This window comes from Mus caroli, unplaced genomic scaffold (genome assembly GCF_978045245.1).
Source record: "Mus caroli unplaced genomic scaffold, Mus_caroli_1 scaffold_9, whole genome shotgun sequence".
NCBI classification, from domain to species: domain Eukaryota; kingdom Metazoa; phylum Chordata; class Mammalia; order Rodentia; family Muridae; genus Mus; species Mus caroli.
The window spans coordinates 83,262,501-83,280,435 of NW_028227264.1; the positions used below are offsets into that span (position 1 = coordinate 83,262,501).

General features: G+C 43.1%; 1 pseudogene; it reads left to right on the forward strand.

The window, feature by feature from the left end:
- The window catches only part of LOC110302719 (small ribosomal subunit protein uS13 pseudogene), a 19,764-nt pseudogene extending 4,612 nt beyond the window's left edge, over nucleotides 1–15,152 (forward strand).
- The last annotated feature ends 2,783 nt before the right edge of the window (nucleotides 15,153–17,935 follow it).

Genomic DNA, 17,935 nt, shown 5'->3' on the forward strand with positions numbered 1-17,935 from the left:
TTTATTTTGGTTACTGGTTAGTGTACTGAACATGGACTAGGGTCCCTTGACTCACAGCTGAAATGCATCAAAATTTTAAGGCATGGCATCTCTCCTGGGAACACAAAGGTTGTAGCTATGCAAGAGCAAAATTAGTTTATGAAAGAAGAAATAAGCCCTTAGAACAGAGGCAGAGCCAAGGATATTCATGTCCTCAGAAGAAATAATTTGGTCCGGAATTAGTTGGACTGTTTTAACTCATGGATAGAGTTGGGTGGCCTGTCATGGTCTACCAGATGTCCTGACTAAAAGCCCAGTGTAACAAGTCAGTTTTTTAGTGAAGGCCAAGATCAGATAAGAGAAAGCATGGGCTTCCTTACCCAAGGCTCACAAGATCTGACCCTGGCTACATAGTGATGTGACAAGTGATTATGAGTTGATTATGAGTTGAGGTGTTTATTATTTGTGTGTTATATGCATGTTTTTGTGAGTTTAGGGACTATCCTCAGTTCCTTGATATATATATATATATATATATATATATATATATATATATATATATATATATAATAACAATGGTTGAGATATAATTCACACACTATGAACTTCACCCCTTTGAATATACATTCCAATCATTTTCAGTATATGTTTAGTCAAGTATTCATTCATTTTGTTAACCCAGATAAACCCTCTATTCCCATTAGCACCCACTCTCCGTCTCTTCATAAGTGAGGAAGCCACTACTGTGTTTTATGTCTCCATCAATTTTCCTATTGCAGACATGTTCTGTAAATGACAATATACCATATTTTGTGGCTGAATTCCTTAGCATTACTTAGCATAGTGCTTTCAAGGTTTATCCATATTACATCATGACATAGCTTGGATCCTAGATTTTTCCTAAATGTGTGCGTATTAAAGGCTTTGCTTCCAGTGTCCTCTTGAGAGATGCTTACATCTTTACAACAAGAGGTGGGGTCTTGTTGTAAGTCTTCTGGCCATTGAGGATGTACCCTTGGAGCAGGTATTAGGGCCTTACTCCCTTGCCTTTCTTGTCTCATTTATCCCCAGATCTGTGCTTTATTTAGGAATGCATTTAAATCCCTAAATTTCATGTTAGTACTCTTTCCAGATTTTCCAAAAAGTAGATATTGTTTCATTGAGTTTCATATTCATCTTTGTATGTTGGATATCTATTATTATGTCCTTTATATCAGGTCCTTTCTTAATGTTTGACAAATGGGTAGTGTATTAGTCAGGGTTTTCTAGAGTCACTGAACTTATGGAGTGCCTTTTTCTATATCTATATTGAGGAAATTTATTGTGATGACTCACAGTCTATAGTCCAACTACCCCAACAATTGTCAGCTCTGAACGGGAAGTCCAAGAATCTAGTAGTTGCTCTGTCCATGAGCTAGTTGTTTTATCTGATCGTCTGTAGAAGTAGGTTCCAACATATGTGCTGGCAAGTAAGTGCAAGCAGTTGAAGAATAGTGAATCTTCCTTCTTCCAATGTCCTTATGTAGGCCTCCAGCAGAAGGTGTGGACCAGATTAAAGGTGTGGACCACCGTGCCTGGATCTGGGACTTGCTTTGTTCCAGGCTGATCTTGAACTCTGAGATCTCCTTGTCTTAGTCTTCTGGGATTAAAGACATGTGCTACCTAGCCTGGGGCTAAACGTTTCATGGCTACTATGCCTCAAGATCTCCATGCCAAGATCCAGGTCAGAAACTTGTGTCTTCCAACCTCAAGATCTGAATCATAGGTGAACCCTCCTCCAATTCTGGATTGTAGTTCATTCCAGATATAGTCAAGTTGACATCCAAGAATAGCCATTATAGGTAGTCAAATATAGAGATTAAAAAATTAAGTATCCAGTGGAAAAAAGACAGCATTTTCAACAAATGGTGCTGGCACAACTGGCGGTTATCATGTAGAAGAATGCGAATTGATCCATTCCTATCTCCTTGTACCAAGGTCAAATCTAAGTGGATTAAGGAACTCCACATAAAACCAGAGACACTGAAACTTATAGAGGAGAAAGTAGGGAAAAGCCTCGAAGATATGGGTACAGGGGGAAAATTCCTGAATAGAACAGCAAAGGCTTGTGCTGTAAGATCGAGAATCGATAAATGGGACCTCATAAAGTTGCAAAGCTTCTGCAAGGCAAAAGACACCATCAATAAGACAAAAAGACCACCAACAGATTGGGAGAGGATCTTTACCTATCCTAAATCAGATAGGGGACTAATATCCAAAATATATAAAGAACTCAAGAAGGTGGACTCCAGAAAATCAAATAACCCCGTTAAAAAATGGGGCTCAGAACTGAACAAAGAATTCTCACCTGAGGAATACCGAATGGCAGAGAAGCACCTGAAAAAATGTTCAACATCTTTAATCATCAGGGAAATGCAACTCAAAACAACCCTGAGATTCCACCTCACACCAGTCAGAATGGCTAAGATCAAAAATTCAGGTGACAGCAGATGCTGGCGAGGATGTGGAGAAAGAGGAACACTCCTCCATTGTTGGTGGGATTGCAAGCTGGTACAACCACTCTGGAAATCAGTTTGTCGGTTCCTCAGAAAATTGGACATAATACTACCAGAGGATCCAGCAATACCTCTCCTGGGCATATATCCAGAAGATGTTCCAACTGACTGGTAAGAAGGACACATGCTCCACTATGTTCATAGCAGCCTTATTTATAATAGCCAGAAGCTGGAAAGAACCCAGATGTCCCTCAACAGAGGAATGGATACAGAAAATGTGGTACATTTACACAATGGAGTACTACTCAGCTATTAAAAGGAATGAATTTATGAAATTCCTAGGCAAATGGATGGATCTGGAGGGCATCATCCTGAGTGAGGTAACATATTCACAAAGGAACTCACACAATATGTACTCACTGATAAGTGGATATTAGCCCAAAAACTTAGGATACCCAAGATATAAGATACAATTTGATAAACGCATGAAACTCAAGAAGAACGAAGACCAAAGTGTGGACACTGTGCCCCTTCTTGGAATTGGGAACAAAACACCCATGGAAAGAGTTACAGAGATAAAGTTTGGAGCTGTGAAGAAAGGATGGACCATCTAAAGACTGCCATATCCAGGGATCCATCCCATAATCAGCTTCCAAACGCTGACACCATTGCATACACTAGCAAGATTTTGCTGAAAGGACCCAGATATAGCTGTCTCTTGTGAGACAATGCCGGGGCCTAGCAAACACAGAAGTGGATGCTCACAGTCAGCTATTGGATGGATCACAGGGCCCCCAATGGAGGAGCTAGAGAAAGTACCCAAGGAGCTAAAGGGAACTGCAACCCCATAGGTGGAACATTATTATGAACTAACCAGTACCCCAGAGCTCTTGACTCTAGCTGCATCTGTATCAAAAGATGGCCTAGTCGGCCATCACTGGAAAGAGAGGCCCATTGGACTTGCCAACTTTATATGCCCCAGTACAGGGGAATGCCAGGGCCAAGGGGTGGGGGTGGGTGGGTGGAGGACTTGGGGGGGGGAGTGTATTGGGGACTTTTTGGATAGCATTGGAAATGTAATTGAGGAAAATACCTAATTAAAAAAATTAAGTAAATATTATATTTTCGGTAGGAACATGACTTAGTGAAAGATGGAAACTATTTCTAATAGGATATGTATTGGCTCTCTTTTGTATGGAAATTAGCACCCATGCCTAATCGTCATGGAGAAATTTAGGCAGCTACATCTGAGTTGTGAATGTATTACTGGCATGCATCAGGCAACCAGGCTCAGGGAGAGGCTGAAACAGAGAGCAGATTCCTGGTTGTGTCTAATCCAAGAAGACTTGGACACGTGGGGTAAGGACCACACCAGTGTGCTGTTCCAGAGCCACAATGCTGCTTCCTCAGACACGTAGGGCAGAGGGTGTCGGGACCCACCTGGGTCAGTAGGTGCTTCTTTTCTCAAGTGATTATTGCATGAGAGGGAAAAACAGTTGGGAAAAAAAATAAACCCACTTTATACTAACTGTGTATTACCACTTGGGGGAACGGAGCAGAAGTTCCCTCTTGTTTACTGGACTCTTGTTAGTGAGCCCCCAAAATCAGCTTGGCTTGATTTAATTGGATTTATTAATCCAAGAAATTGAAAAGCCCAGGACTACCCTTGGAACTTCGTTGACGCCATGACAATTGAATTTCTCTCCATCTCTTTCTACCTGCCAACGTGAAGGTAGGTCATTCCCAGTCTCTTCATGGAGGCATCTGGCATTTCAGGCCTTCTCCCACTAACAAGCAAGTCCTAAAGACTAAGATGTTTCTCTATCCAAACAAAAGAGTAGCTCTGACTGGACCACATGACTCACCCTGGGCAACTGACCATGTCCAGATTATAGAATGACCTGAATCTGCAGTGGCCTCAACACTACTGAAGATGTATTTGAGTTAAGACGGGTCACTCTGGAGAGGAAAGTCAGGGTACCACTTCAGGACAGAGAGACAGACAGCAGGCATCAAAGAAGACAGATGGTCACTTTTCCTCCCCTGCCCACAGAAGTGTATGAGCATTAAGAACTGAATTTGCCACTAACACCTTTGATGTCTCTGCCTTCCAGTACCATGGTTACCTCACTGCGTGTGACTGGACCACACGGAACAACTGAAATCTAAATGCAGGTGTAAATTACACCTTGGGATTTGAAAACCTGTTAAGAAAACTGCAGAATATCTCATTGGGAATTTCTTTATAGTGATTACATGTTAAATAATAATTTGAATGTATTTAGTTAAATTAGAATAGTATTAAGATTAAACTCACCTACTCTTTTTTAAATTTTGTGGCATGAATATGAAAATGTTAAAAGTTACAATTGTGGCTCAAATTATATTTCCATTGTTTATAATTGGCTGAGATACCATTAACTTTGTTTTGGGCTGCCATTTTGGAAGGCAATTCTTTTGACATCAAAAGCGGTGTGTTCTTTATTTTTTCTTTAGTAGCAGGCCTTGTACACCCTGTGTCTGAGAGGTATTGTTGATGGATCAGTACTGTCTGGTTTAATGCCTTCTTGTTTTCAATAGGATGAATGCAAGTTCCTCAACTTGGCTTGCTCCCAGGGCAAACTAGAGAGACATTTCTAAAACCAGAGGGACTGGATATCAGGTAGGGAGAATTCAAAGTTGTAGAATCCAGGAAGACTTTTATGTGGCGTAATTAAAAAAATAAATGATGCTGGGATTATAAGTACATGTCACCAACTGTTCTGCTCAGGATCACACTCTGGTCCTTGTGCTTTATCAACTAAGCCTTCTTCCTAGCACAATCCTGTGCCCTGCTTTTGGTTTTTGTTCTGTTAATGTTTGTTTCTTAGCTCAGTCTTTTACAGAGGGAACAGCTTTGATGAAAACTACATTGATTTCTCCATTGAATGGCCGGGAAGGTTAGGAGACATGGGCTCTGATAGGCTCACAGGATCAGAGAAAGACAGGTCAGTTGCTCAGCCTGAGAAGCAAGCGTCATGGTTCCTTTTGCTGCTAGAGGACCCTGATGCATTCTCCGAAGTTCTGTGGGCTTCACTCTTGTCATCTCCTTTGTCTGATTTCTCTGGCACTTGAAGAAAGTCTGACTCTCTTTCAGAACTTGAGGGGGTTAGGGATGGAAGTGAATAGAGAGCGGGGCTGTGTTGCTGGATTAAGGCAGTGACCACTGAAAGCAGGGCTTGTAACTACACTGCATCCTTGTAGCGATCTCTGGGGAGGATTTCATGGCTACATCTCAGGGTCTTCCTGTGCGACTAACCTGGATACATCTCTCTATAATGAACTGTGGGCAACTGCTACACGATCACTTGTCCCGAGGTTCCTCCTCCCCATCTTCCCCTCTCTCTCTTCCTGTGATGTCTCCTTCCTTGTTCTCCTACTGTGCTCTAGTCTTTTTTTATATAAAACAGTCCGGCTTCTCATTCCTGTCTACTCCAGTAATAGACTAGATGGCAGAATGATCATTCATTTTTGGATATTGAGAGGCAGGCTGCAGAGATGGTAGATGGTAGACCTTTATAGTTTAATATGTTTCTTGTACAAATCACATACTCATTTGTGAAAATATATACTTAGGGTTTAGACTCTATTTTTTTTAATTGTGGAAGAGAAGAAGATCTCTCTCTCTCTCTCTCTCTCTCTCTCTCTCTCTTTCACGCTCGTTCTTGCTCTCGCTCTTGTATCCGTTATACTGCCTCACTAAGAAAGCATGGAACACTGAGTCAGGCATGTAGTCGTTCCTCAGTAGACCACAGATTGCCTTTGGGAAGCATGATGGTTAATGGTAATTGTCAACTTGATGGGATTTAGAATCAACATGGAGACAAATCTCTGTGTGTATCCATGGGGAAGTTTCTGGGATAGGTTAATAGAGGTGGGAAGACCCACTCTAAATGTGAATGACAGGAACCCATAGTCCAGGTCCCAGAATGAATACAAACAAACAAGCTGAGACCCATTGCTCTGCTTCCTAGCGCCATGAAGCCAGCTGCGTTGTGTTCCTGTCATTATATCTGTCCTGCCCTGATGCACTACAGCTTAGTTATGCTTCTGTTGTGAAGAGATGCTATGACCAAGGCACCTTATAAGAGAAAACATTCAAAATTAAGGGCTTCCTTACAGTGTCAGAGGATGAGTTTGTGACCATCATGGTGGGGAGTGGGGTGGCAAGGTAAGCAAATATGGTACCGCAGCAGTAGGATCTACAAGTGTGTGTGTGTGTGTGTGTGTGTGTGTGTGTGTGTGTGTGTGTGTGAGAGAGAGAGAGAGAGAGAGAGAGAGAGAGAGAGAGAGAGAGAGAGAGAGAGAGACTGAGCAAGACCAGGACTCTTGTGGGCTTCTGAAACCTCAAAGCCCACCCCCAGTTACATACTTTATCCAATAAAGCCATACCTTCTAATCCTTCCTAAATAGTCCAGTAACTGGGAGCCAAACATTCAAACCTCTTTGCCAGTGTGGGCCATTCTCATTCAAACCTCCATGCACTGTAACCTTCAACAGTGTGAGACAAGCTAAGCCCCTCCCCCTTCCCTGAGTGGCTTCTGTGAGGTGTTTTGTCACAGCAATGAGACAATTCAGGGGTATGAGAAGAAGGAGGCAGAAGAGATGGATATCACAAGACTGCTGAGTGGCAAGCAGAGTGAGAGGCATTTTGTGCATAGCATCTACAGGGTATTCAGTGCCGACTGTGCATGTGACACTCTGTATAAGGCACTGACTGGCACTGCTGAGCCATGTTTGTCAATATCAGAAACTGGGGGTTGGGGATGGCAGCTATGTACATAACAGCCAGCTATCAGGAGCATCCCTGCATGGATGGAAGCTGGGGATCTGAGAAGCATCAACCACTCACATTTCCATAGCGAACACAGGTGACATGGAGCGTCTCCCCTGGTCCTTCCTGACCACCACCCACACTTTCTATTGTAAATATTTGGAGATGAGGTATGTAGAGGCCAAGAATGAGAACGTCTGCCTTCATAAACAATGAGCCATGGAATAGGAGTCTGAGGAGGATGGGAGAGTGGAAGACTGCACACTCCATCTGATCCGGGAGTGTTTCTCAAGGGAGACATACTTAAAGCTTTGGACTGGGACATCCTTTTTCCGTGAGAGTGTTTTGTGCATCACAGGGCACTTTGCATTCTCCTTAAGCACCGAAACCCAGAAGTCACAAACCCTTCTGTTTGTGACTCAGACAGTGCAGCCAAATGTACCCCAAATGTCTCAGGTGAGTGGCACCATCTGTCCTTCCCAAGACTCACCATAGATCAAGATGCCTTCTTGAAACCTCCTAGCTCCAAGGTTATATTCAGTAATTCCGGGCAGACATGAATGAGTGAGAGAAAGAATGAGAAAAAAACAGAAGTCAAGACAATGGGAGGAGAGTTCATCTGCGTAGACTATTTCTGTGGCCTTCGGGTACTTATACCCCTGGGACACTCCAGATGATGTTCAGCTGGAACTGTGATGGATGGCTCAGACCTGAGATGAAAGGGCCCAAACTCAATCTGCTCTGCAGTTTACCTCTAACCACACTCCTTCCTGGCACTTTCAAGACTGTAAATGAAGAGTGTACGCTCAACGGCAGTCTCACATGGGAGCAGAGGAAAGGAGGGAGGGACACCAGCCTTGCTGTAGTAAAATGGGACACCATCACCCTCCACGCTAATGCAAACCAGCTGCTGGCTGGCCCCGACTTGCGATAGAGCAGGCAGAATTCTTGGACACTGAGTTATTCTTAGAAGCATGTGCACAGTCAGTCCCCTGGCAGGGCTTCCTGTGAGCTGGCTATTGCCAGCCCCCTGTCAGGACGCCGTGCCAGCAGACCAGGGGAGTGATTGTTCTTACTTATAAAAAATAACTTTGGGATTTTAATTTCAAATTACCCACAGAGATGGAGCCTGGATATGGGGAAGGGTGGGAAGGGCAGAGAAGTTGGGACAAAGTATGAAGAGGGGGCAGAGGAACAGTGGCTATTAAGACTCTCATTCTATTCCTGTGTTTGGAATTTTTCCTCCCTGTGTGGTGGGTTCTCATCACAACAGACTTGCGTGGGACCTGGAAGGACCCAGGTGACCACATGTTGACCTTAGTGTGGGCAGTTCCACATGTTTCTTTTGTGTGCTGGACCGCTTTCTCTTGGAGACTTCATTTAATGTGCACAGGACACCATGTGGTGGGTATTACAGTAAGTCTTGGAAAGGTAATCCGATAGGGCTCCACAATTATCAAATGGCACAGGCAAAGTTTGAACTTGGGCCAGCTAAGTCCTACCTTCATATCTGTGTTGAATACCAACTCTATGACAAGGCTGAGCTAGACATTAAGACTATGCTGCTAAATAAAATGACTGGATCCCAGCCCCCAGGTCTTGCTGTTGTGCTGTCTGCAGGAGAGCCAAGTGGACAAAGAGGAAGATCAGTATCAGGATTTGTCAGGCAGGAGATAAGACCCGCTGTGACCTCTGTCGTGATAGGACAAGCACAGCTATCATTTTGAGGAAATACTTGAGTCTTACATGGGCACCTATGTGGAAGGCCATGGAAGAAGAGTACTCAGGCAAAGGGACTCAGGATGTCCACCAGTGGCGCTCAGGATGCACTGAGGATATGGAAGAGGAAGTCACTGAAAGACAAGGAGGCTCTGAGCAGGACAGGTCCTATAGGACAAATAGGTCCTATAGTTTGAGCTTTGTTTGTGGGACCAAAACCCTCTGTGTATACACTAGTCATTTGCTTATTGACCATGTGTTTATTGAGCATATACTCTGCCTGGTAGTTAAGGAGTCTTAAGCAAAAGCAGCTCTCCCCCAACACACACACACACACACACACACACACACACACACACACACACACACACAATGAAACTAAAACCAAACAGCACTGCCCTCAACAAAACCAAACAAAGTAGATACTTACTTGTGCTATAGTGGAACAGAGGTTCCTATGTGAAAAAAAAAATCACTAAAGGAGTCACCATAGTGGATGAGCTGAAAGATGACCCCAGGATGATCAAGGGTCAATGGCTAGGAGTTCAGGGCCATAGATAATCTCAAGAGGGACTTCTCCACTTGGCAAACGTGACGATGAATTAATGGTCATTTTCTCTGCAGAGCACATGGATGACTGCACATTTGTATCAAAGGAAGTTCTTCTGTGCAGCTTGACTTTCAAGACTCTTACCCAGGTTGTTGCTCCTGCCAATGGAGTGCGTGTCTAGAGAGGTCCTTCTGCAGACTTATTTATGTAGATTTCAGTTATTGGTTATCTGGTGAAGTATTTTTGAAATAAAACATGAGGTCTTTCAGAGGGGGATAGGAGGGAGAGCAGGGTGGGGTGTGGGGGCAAGGATGAGGGGTGGGGAGCAGTTTCTGGGAAGGCCAGGTTGAAGAGATCAAAGAGAACTGAGACAGAACTTGCTTTGGAATTAGGTGTGGATGTGACAATGAAAGACTGTGGAAAATCATAAAACCCTAGCAACATTCTGCACTCGGGTAGCTTTATGGGGCTTTTGAAAGTCTCACTCAACTTCCAAGAAAGTTCTGCTGGAAACTGTAGATGAGGTATTCTAGGTGTGGTTTATATAAAAGGATGACAGGGAGCTGCAGTCAGCTGAGCCGCTCTCAGAGGAAGGCCTTGGCTCCACATCAAACAAGTGAGCGATGAATGTACATTTATATGCTTTAGGTCAAAATTAAACAGTTTTGAAGTGTGTGTGTGTGTGTGTGTGTGTGTGTGTGTGTGTGTGATTTCTCAGCTTCCTGAATTTTTTTTTTGTTGTTGTTGAAGTAGAACATACATCAAGGACTGTGGTGGAGGGTAGAATGGCTTATATTTTTTATGACGTGAACACCTAGTGTCACCAGGAACTAGATCAGAGAGGAGGGGACTTAGCCAGCTCCCCCTTCACGTGAAGCTCCCACTTTAGCTTCTGTGGCAGTGGTTGCCTTTGCCCTTTATATGAGTCAAATACAGTAAGATACACACACATACACCCCATGTACACACATATACAAATGCACACACATACAAATGCACACATACACATACATACATAGTCATACAAACACACATATACACATACACACACACATACATATGCATGCTTTGGATTTGACTAGTTTTTTTTAATTTACCTTTTTGCTTGTCATCATGTTTGTAGAATCTATCTTACTCACTGTTGTTCAGAATTCTATGAGCTGTGCCGTGCCACACAATATACACTCAGCAAATGGCAGAAAGAAAAAGGAAGGGGATAGTTGTGTTAGGAGGATCCTCTAGAGGAATGGAACTCAAAGCATGAATGTGTCTTACCAGAGTGCATGTGTTAGACTATCTTACGAGACAGCTGGGTAGTCCACAATGGCCGTCTTCCTGCTGGAGAGACTGAGACCCTGGAAAATGCTCAGTTACCAGTGATGGATGACTCAGCATCCTGTCATGGAAGGCCTGGAGAGTTTCTGGAGTCACCAACCTTTAGTCCACATTGGAAGACTGGAGAAGTTGGGTTTTTCTTGACAGTAAAAGATGATGGTGGTAACAACAACAGCTGACTAGACAATCCCACCAGCAACAAGTGACTGAAAGGAAGCACATAGCTTTGACATCTTTTTAGATCAACATCTATCTATATGGCTATTGGAAGAGTCTGCAACCAGAAGGCACTGCATGCATTAGTAGAGAGTTCTCCACCCGTTAATTCTTCCTGAAAATGCCTCTTATAGACTCACCCATAAGAGTCTAAAGCAGAGCCAGAGGCAATCAAGATATCCAGTACTAACTGCAACCCATGTTATGATGTGTGTGTATTCATGTTTACTTGTCAGAGACAAAGAATTTTCAGAAGTGCTGTGCCAACTCATGGTTTCCTGAGTGGATTTCCTTCACTGCTTAAGTTTATATCTCTCTATTTCTTCCCTGTAAAGTCATAGATTCTCTTGTGCTGTTCTGTAATAGAAGGAAATCATGAAGTCTAGCTTATTCTTTTTTTTTTAACTTTTGTTTATTTATTTTTTATTACATATTTTCCTCAATTACATTTCCAATGCTATCCCAAAAGTCCCCCATACCCTCCTCCCTACTTCCCTACCCACCCATTCCGATTTCAGCTTATTCTTAAATGGAAGGGAAGGGGGATATTTTGGTCCTGCTTCTTGGAGTTGGAGAATCTATATTTATTTATTCATTCATTCACTCATCTCAGTACTTTATACTTGGGATGATAACCCAACACACATTATTAGTTATTTCACCAGTGTTGACCATTGATGCTCTCCCAGGGTGGCTTTCTTCCATCCCTTTAAGGTGCCATGGTCCATCCTCTTATTTTTAAAGCACTTTCTCTCTTTCTGGAGTTAAACAATAATCCAGGCTAGTGCTGTATTGCTTCTGTCCAGTCTTATAATCAACTTTTTCTCTAAGGGGCTCTGATTTCATTTGTTGGAGAACAATGTTTCAAACCTAGGACCTCAGTGCTAGGAGTCTCATTGTGTCTTCAAGCTTCATTGCCCATGATGATGATTGGCTTTCTCCATGTTTAATGGCCATTTGGATGAAATCATTATTGGCATCATTTGCATGTCATGTATCATCTATCTATCTGTCTGTCTGTCTGTCTGTCTGTCTGTCTGTCTATCTATCTATCCACATCTATCTATTCATTCATTCATCTATCTATCTATCCATCCATCATCTATCTATCCATTCATCTATCTATCTATCTATCCATCCATCATCTATCTATCCATTCATCTATCTATCTATCTATCTATCTATCTATCTATCTATCTATCTATCCATCCACCTATCTATCTATCTATCTATCTATCTATCTATCTATCTATCTATCTATCTATCTATCTATCTATCTACCTATGTGTGGTGACATATGAATCAATGGTTACCCATGGAAGTCAGAGGACAACTTGCATGAGTGGATTCTCTAACAGCACCTGCATCCTTAGGATTGAATTTCATAAGACTTGATGGCAACATTACCAGCTGAGCCATCTCCCTGTCTGTTTGTTGGTTTTCCTACTAGAATACCTACTTTTTCCCCACTGTGGGTTTCCCTTATCTATATATTCTGGATTTGAGTCCTTCACCAGGAGTATGTGGGGCAAATGTTTCTCCCAATTCTGTAGCTCACCCCCTAACCCCGCTACTGCTGGAGTCTTTGATAAGCAGGGCCTCTTCCATTTGGTCATTTCCCCATTCTGGATGTTTTTAGGATCTTACGCTACTTGTGAAAAGTTACACACTTTCACCTTTCGTATTTAAGGTATAACACACCCAGAATTGATTTCTGATACAGTGCAAACTGGAGCTTAATGGTATTTTTGGTGTTACTTGTTGTGGATAGCCCTGGTGCTGCCTGTATTTTGATGTTAATTCCGCTTTCCCAGGAGGGGTTGTCTGGACTGAGGAATGAGTCAAGTACTAAGGTGACTTATTGTGAACCTTCCCCCAATTCATTCATAAAGGGACCAATCACTGGCGAGTAGGTGGGGCTTCCAGGTTGGATGGAGGAAGAGAGGAAGCAGGAGAGAGTTAGAGGTTTTGGGATGGGGTTGGCAAAAGGACAAGGTGTAGCTGCTAGTGTCTCTTGGTTTATATGGCGAATCCGCCAGGATTTGCCAGAGGATTTAGATTTAATACGGCTTACAAGATTAGGATTTTAGTTGTTGTGCCCAGAGATTGAGTTACCATTTTTCTGAACTAAGTTTGTGTGGTGTTTTCCTTCTTGCGGCAACTCGACTGGGATCCAGCGAGAAAGGTATAGCGGCAAATCCTTTGCCAGATGTGTATCACAAAAGGCCATGGGAGTTTTGAAGCATGGGGCTGACATAGTAATGACCTGCCAGTGGGAACTTAGTGAGCTGGGTGGAGAGATTTTGGAGCTCTGAATCAGAGAGTCTCCACAAGATAAGAACAGGTCAGCCATTGCCCACCATTGCACAGCTGGCCAGCCTGCCCAGCAGGGCACAGCACAGGAATGTGCCATTTCTTTTTAATATTTCTCACAACAGTTACTGTATAAGTTAGCTTTGGATTTTCATTCCCCACCCTCCCCCAACCCCATGTTTGTGTGTGTGTGTACAAACTTACAGTATTCCATTGTAAGCTTACTTTTAAAGATTTTAAAAGTGGTGAATAGATGTCACCATTATATTAATACATACCTTTTCTTGGCTGGTGAGCTGGCTGAGGGGGTGAAGATGCTTGCTGTCAAGTCTGACTATTCGAGTACAATCCCTGGAACCCACTGGTGGAGGAAGAGATCTCACTCCTGAAAATTGTCCTCTGACCTCTATGTACATATGCACAGAGAAAATAAAATTAAAAAAAATCCCCACCATCACTTCCTGTCTTTATACTTTCCCCTTCTCTATTGTATTATTGAAGCAAATTATATTGAGTTATATTGATTAATTTTAAATGTAAAATAAAGTTGGTTGCTATAATAACCTTCCCCCATCATATGCCATTCTTTTTATATATGATTAGGTGATTTTTAACAGTTTTCAAGTAGGTTTATGAAAGACCTAACTGCTACACTCTCTTATTACTCAGTTCTAGTTTCACAGTCGCTGCTGGCAGTATAAAATAAATCTAGACTATTTTTTAAAGTTTTGCTTCCCTCCTCCCCGACTTAAAAAAAACCACCCCTTTTAGAATTTCACCATTTATTCTGTTTTCAATGTAAACTCCAGGATTCTCTGATATTCCCCAGAAAAATGTGGCAGAGCGAGCATGCTGAGAGGATCACAGCTCCATCACCAAGCTCACAATCACCTGGTGTGTGAACCTGTGGGCTCCAATCCCAACCTGATTTTTACTCCTTTTAGAATTTTAAATGGAAATGACTCAAAATCCTTGGTTATTCTGTTGGTTATCTAAATTTATTTCTTTACTTATTTAGTTAGCTTGACACAAGCTTAGGTCATCTGGGAAGAGGAAAACTTAATTGAGAAATGGCTCATCAGATTGGCCTCCAGGCAAGTCCGTGGGACATGTTCTTGATTGATGATTGATGTGGCAGGGGGCTCACTGTGAATGGTACCGCCGCTGAGCGGGTGCTCCTCGGACATCTAAAAGAAAAAAGCAAGTTGGGCTTCAACAGGAGGCCTTCATGCTGTCGCTTGTGCCACCGCCGTGTCACTAGTGATCCCTGAAAAGTTCCAACATATTTTGTGAGTATGCAAAACCAGCATTGATGGGCAGCAGAAAATTGCCTTCGCTGTCCCTGCCATTAAGGTTATGGGGCAGAAATATGCTCTTGTGCTGCTGAAAAAGGCAGACGTTGACCTCATCAAGAGTGCTGGAGAACACACGGAGGATGAGGTAGAGCGTGCGATCACCATCATGCAGAATCCACGACAGCACAAGATCCCAGACTGGCTCTTGAACAGAAAGAAGGATGTGAAGGATGGGAAGTACAGCCAGGTTCTGGCTAATGGTCTAGACAGCAACCTGTGTGAGGACCTGGAGTGGCTGAAGAAAATCAGAGCCCATGGGGGCTGCACCAGTTTGGGTCCTTTGTGTCCAAGATCAGCACACCAAGACCATTGGCTGCGGGGGCTGTATTGTGGGTGTAACCAAGGAAAAAAATGAGTCCCTGGCTCTTTGCTGTTAATACATAATTTATATACCTACGGAGGGAGGAAAGTAAGCTGGGAAAGCTACGGGGAACAAGCTATTAAGCATTGTTGCTCAATGGTCTCTGCTTTAGTTCCTGACTCCATAGTTCTGCTTTGACTTCACTTAGTGATGGACTCTAATCTGTAAGCTCAATAAACCTTTTCCTCCCCAATTTGGCTTTGGTCAGTGTCTCATCACAGCAATATATGGCTTGCCATGTTACCCGTGCTGGCATCCTAAACAGTCCATCAACAGGAAGTCCAAGAGAAAACTCTATCTTCCTGTGTGGCTCTGTTTGGTTCTCAGCCTTCTGGTTTGGGTGGCTTGCTTTAGGAACGAGGGTGCTGGATCTCTTTGGGATTGTGATTCCTCCATACTGGCTGCCTTGGAAAACAAAGAGTATCCTTTTCTTCGCCTAGCTCTGTGAGAGACTGCGCCGACTTAGAATTTGGATTCCAGGAGAGATGGAGGCCCTCTGTTCAAGAATGTCTTCTCCTTTGTTATAAGAGTGACAAACTCTGCTGAGGCATTTATCCCTTTTGGTTTTCAGGGTCCTTTCTTAAACAGAGAACTACTTCATACCTAACCCAAAGCTGGACACGGACTCAGCCCATGTAGCTGTAAGGTTGTATAGTTCCATTGATGCCCTCCCTGCGCATCAGCCCTTGGGAACCAGCACCCTACTCTTTCCTCTTACACGCTTCACTTTTGTTAGATTCACAGATGAATGGAGTATCTGTCTCTTTGGGTCTAGTTTATTCACTTAGCATAATGTCACCAGGTTCAGCAACGGCCCTTTCCTTTTAAGGTCTAGTAACATTTCATGATTTATACCCTAGTTGAATGGTCAGTTTATCTGTTGATAGCTATCTAGGTTATTTTCAGTTTTTTCACTAGATAACCAAGACTAGCCTAGAAGTTGAACTGTTCCTTCCTTTGTGTCCTGAGTACAGCTCACACCCTGGCTGCCATGACAACCCCAGCTATATATAAGGAAGAACAAGTGTCATAGAATATTCTGATTTTCCCCTTTTTCCCCCAAAAGTAGGATTTATGGGTTGTAGAGTAGTTCTATTTTTAATTTTTCAAGGAAACATCCCCAACCCCCTTCTCCTCAGCGGCTGTGTGAATTACTTTCTCTCCAATGGTAAGCAAGTGATCGCTTTCTCCCAAGCGCTTCCTAACGCTTCGCTTCCTTGTGTTGATGACTATCCTAACAGACTTGAGCGCCGTCCCAGAGTGCTTTCCACGTGTATTTTCCTGACGAATGATTCTGAGCATTTTCCCTATACCTGCTGCCCGTTTCTGTGTCTTCTTTGGGAAAAAATATTGTTTCTTTGCTACTTTTGATCATTCATCAATCAGATTTTATTTTTACGGAGTTGTTTTTATTTTCACTGAGTTTCTTTAAGATATTAACCCCCTGATCAGGTACATAGTCTGCCAATATTTTCTCCTGACTGATAGACTCATTTTAAAATTGTTGATTGTTTCCTTTGCTGGGCAAAGGAATTTTATTTATTATTTTATTTTATTTTAAAGCTATTTAAAATTTTAACAATCTTTTTGAGGCAGGGTCTTATGAATCCTCTCCTCTCCTCTCCTCTCCTCTCCTCTCCTCTCCTCTCCTCTCCTCTCCTCTCCTCTCCTCTCCTCTCCTCTCCTCTCCTCTCCTCTCCTCTCCGCTCCTCTCCTCTCCTCTCCTCTCCTCTCCTCTCCTCTCCTCTCCTCTCCTCTCCTCTCCTCTCCTCTCCTCTCCTCTCCCTCCCTCCCCACCCCCCACCCCTCATCCCCTCTACCTCCAATCTGCGAAAACAGAGCCTTACATAAGGTAAATGTGTCAGTCAGTTTCCCCCACTGAGTCAAAACACCTGAGACAGTCAGTCACAGAGAAGAAAATCAAGTTGTGGTTTCAGAAGTTTCAATCCACGGTCACTTGATCCTATTACTTTGGGCGTGGGACAGCTCAGTCCATTATGGTGGCTGGGAGGGAGGGAAGTAAGGAGGGAGGGAGGAGGGAGAGAGAGGTTCCAATATTATTTTCAAAGACATCTCTCCCAGTGCCCTAACTTTCTTCTGCTAGGACCTGCCTAAGGGTCTATCACCCAGCACAGGCTGTCGTCATGTCTTTCCCACGTGGGCCATTGGGGGAACATTCTCTATCCAAATTACAGCAGCAACTTCACCAAGGGCATGGAATCAAGTCACCTTTACCATAGTGTATGCTCAGAAGCATGGCACAGGTTCTAGCTTGGCATTGACCAGGGGAGGTCACCTTAGGGTGTGTCTCCTATATAAGGTCTGTTGCAACAGTTCAACTCTGCCTTACAGCACAAAGACAGCTATAGACAATACATAAGAAGAAACAAATGAGCATAGTTAAGTCTGAAACTGTACTTAACAATAATAGGCCAAGGGCCAGCTTTGGCTAATGGACTTCAGTTTGCCAATCCTTGTTTTTACAATACAGCAAACTATTGACCTGAACCAGGAGATTTTTTTTTATAAGGAATCGGTCACAACCTTATAACACCCACTTAATAACAAATCTTACTAATAGTCGTCCCCCCTCCCCCCAGAAGCTGGATTTTACTCGAGCAACTGAGTGGTTTTCTCTCATGAACACTGTAATTTTACATCACTGACGATGGCTGAGGAGATGGTTTAATGGGTAAAGGCAACTGCTGCCAATTCTGATGACTCCAGTTCGATCCCTGGGAGCCACACAATGGAAGGAGAGAATGGACTCCCTCAAGCCATCCTCTGATAGTCACACAT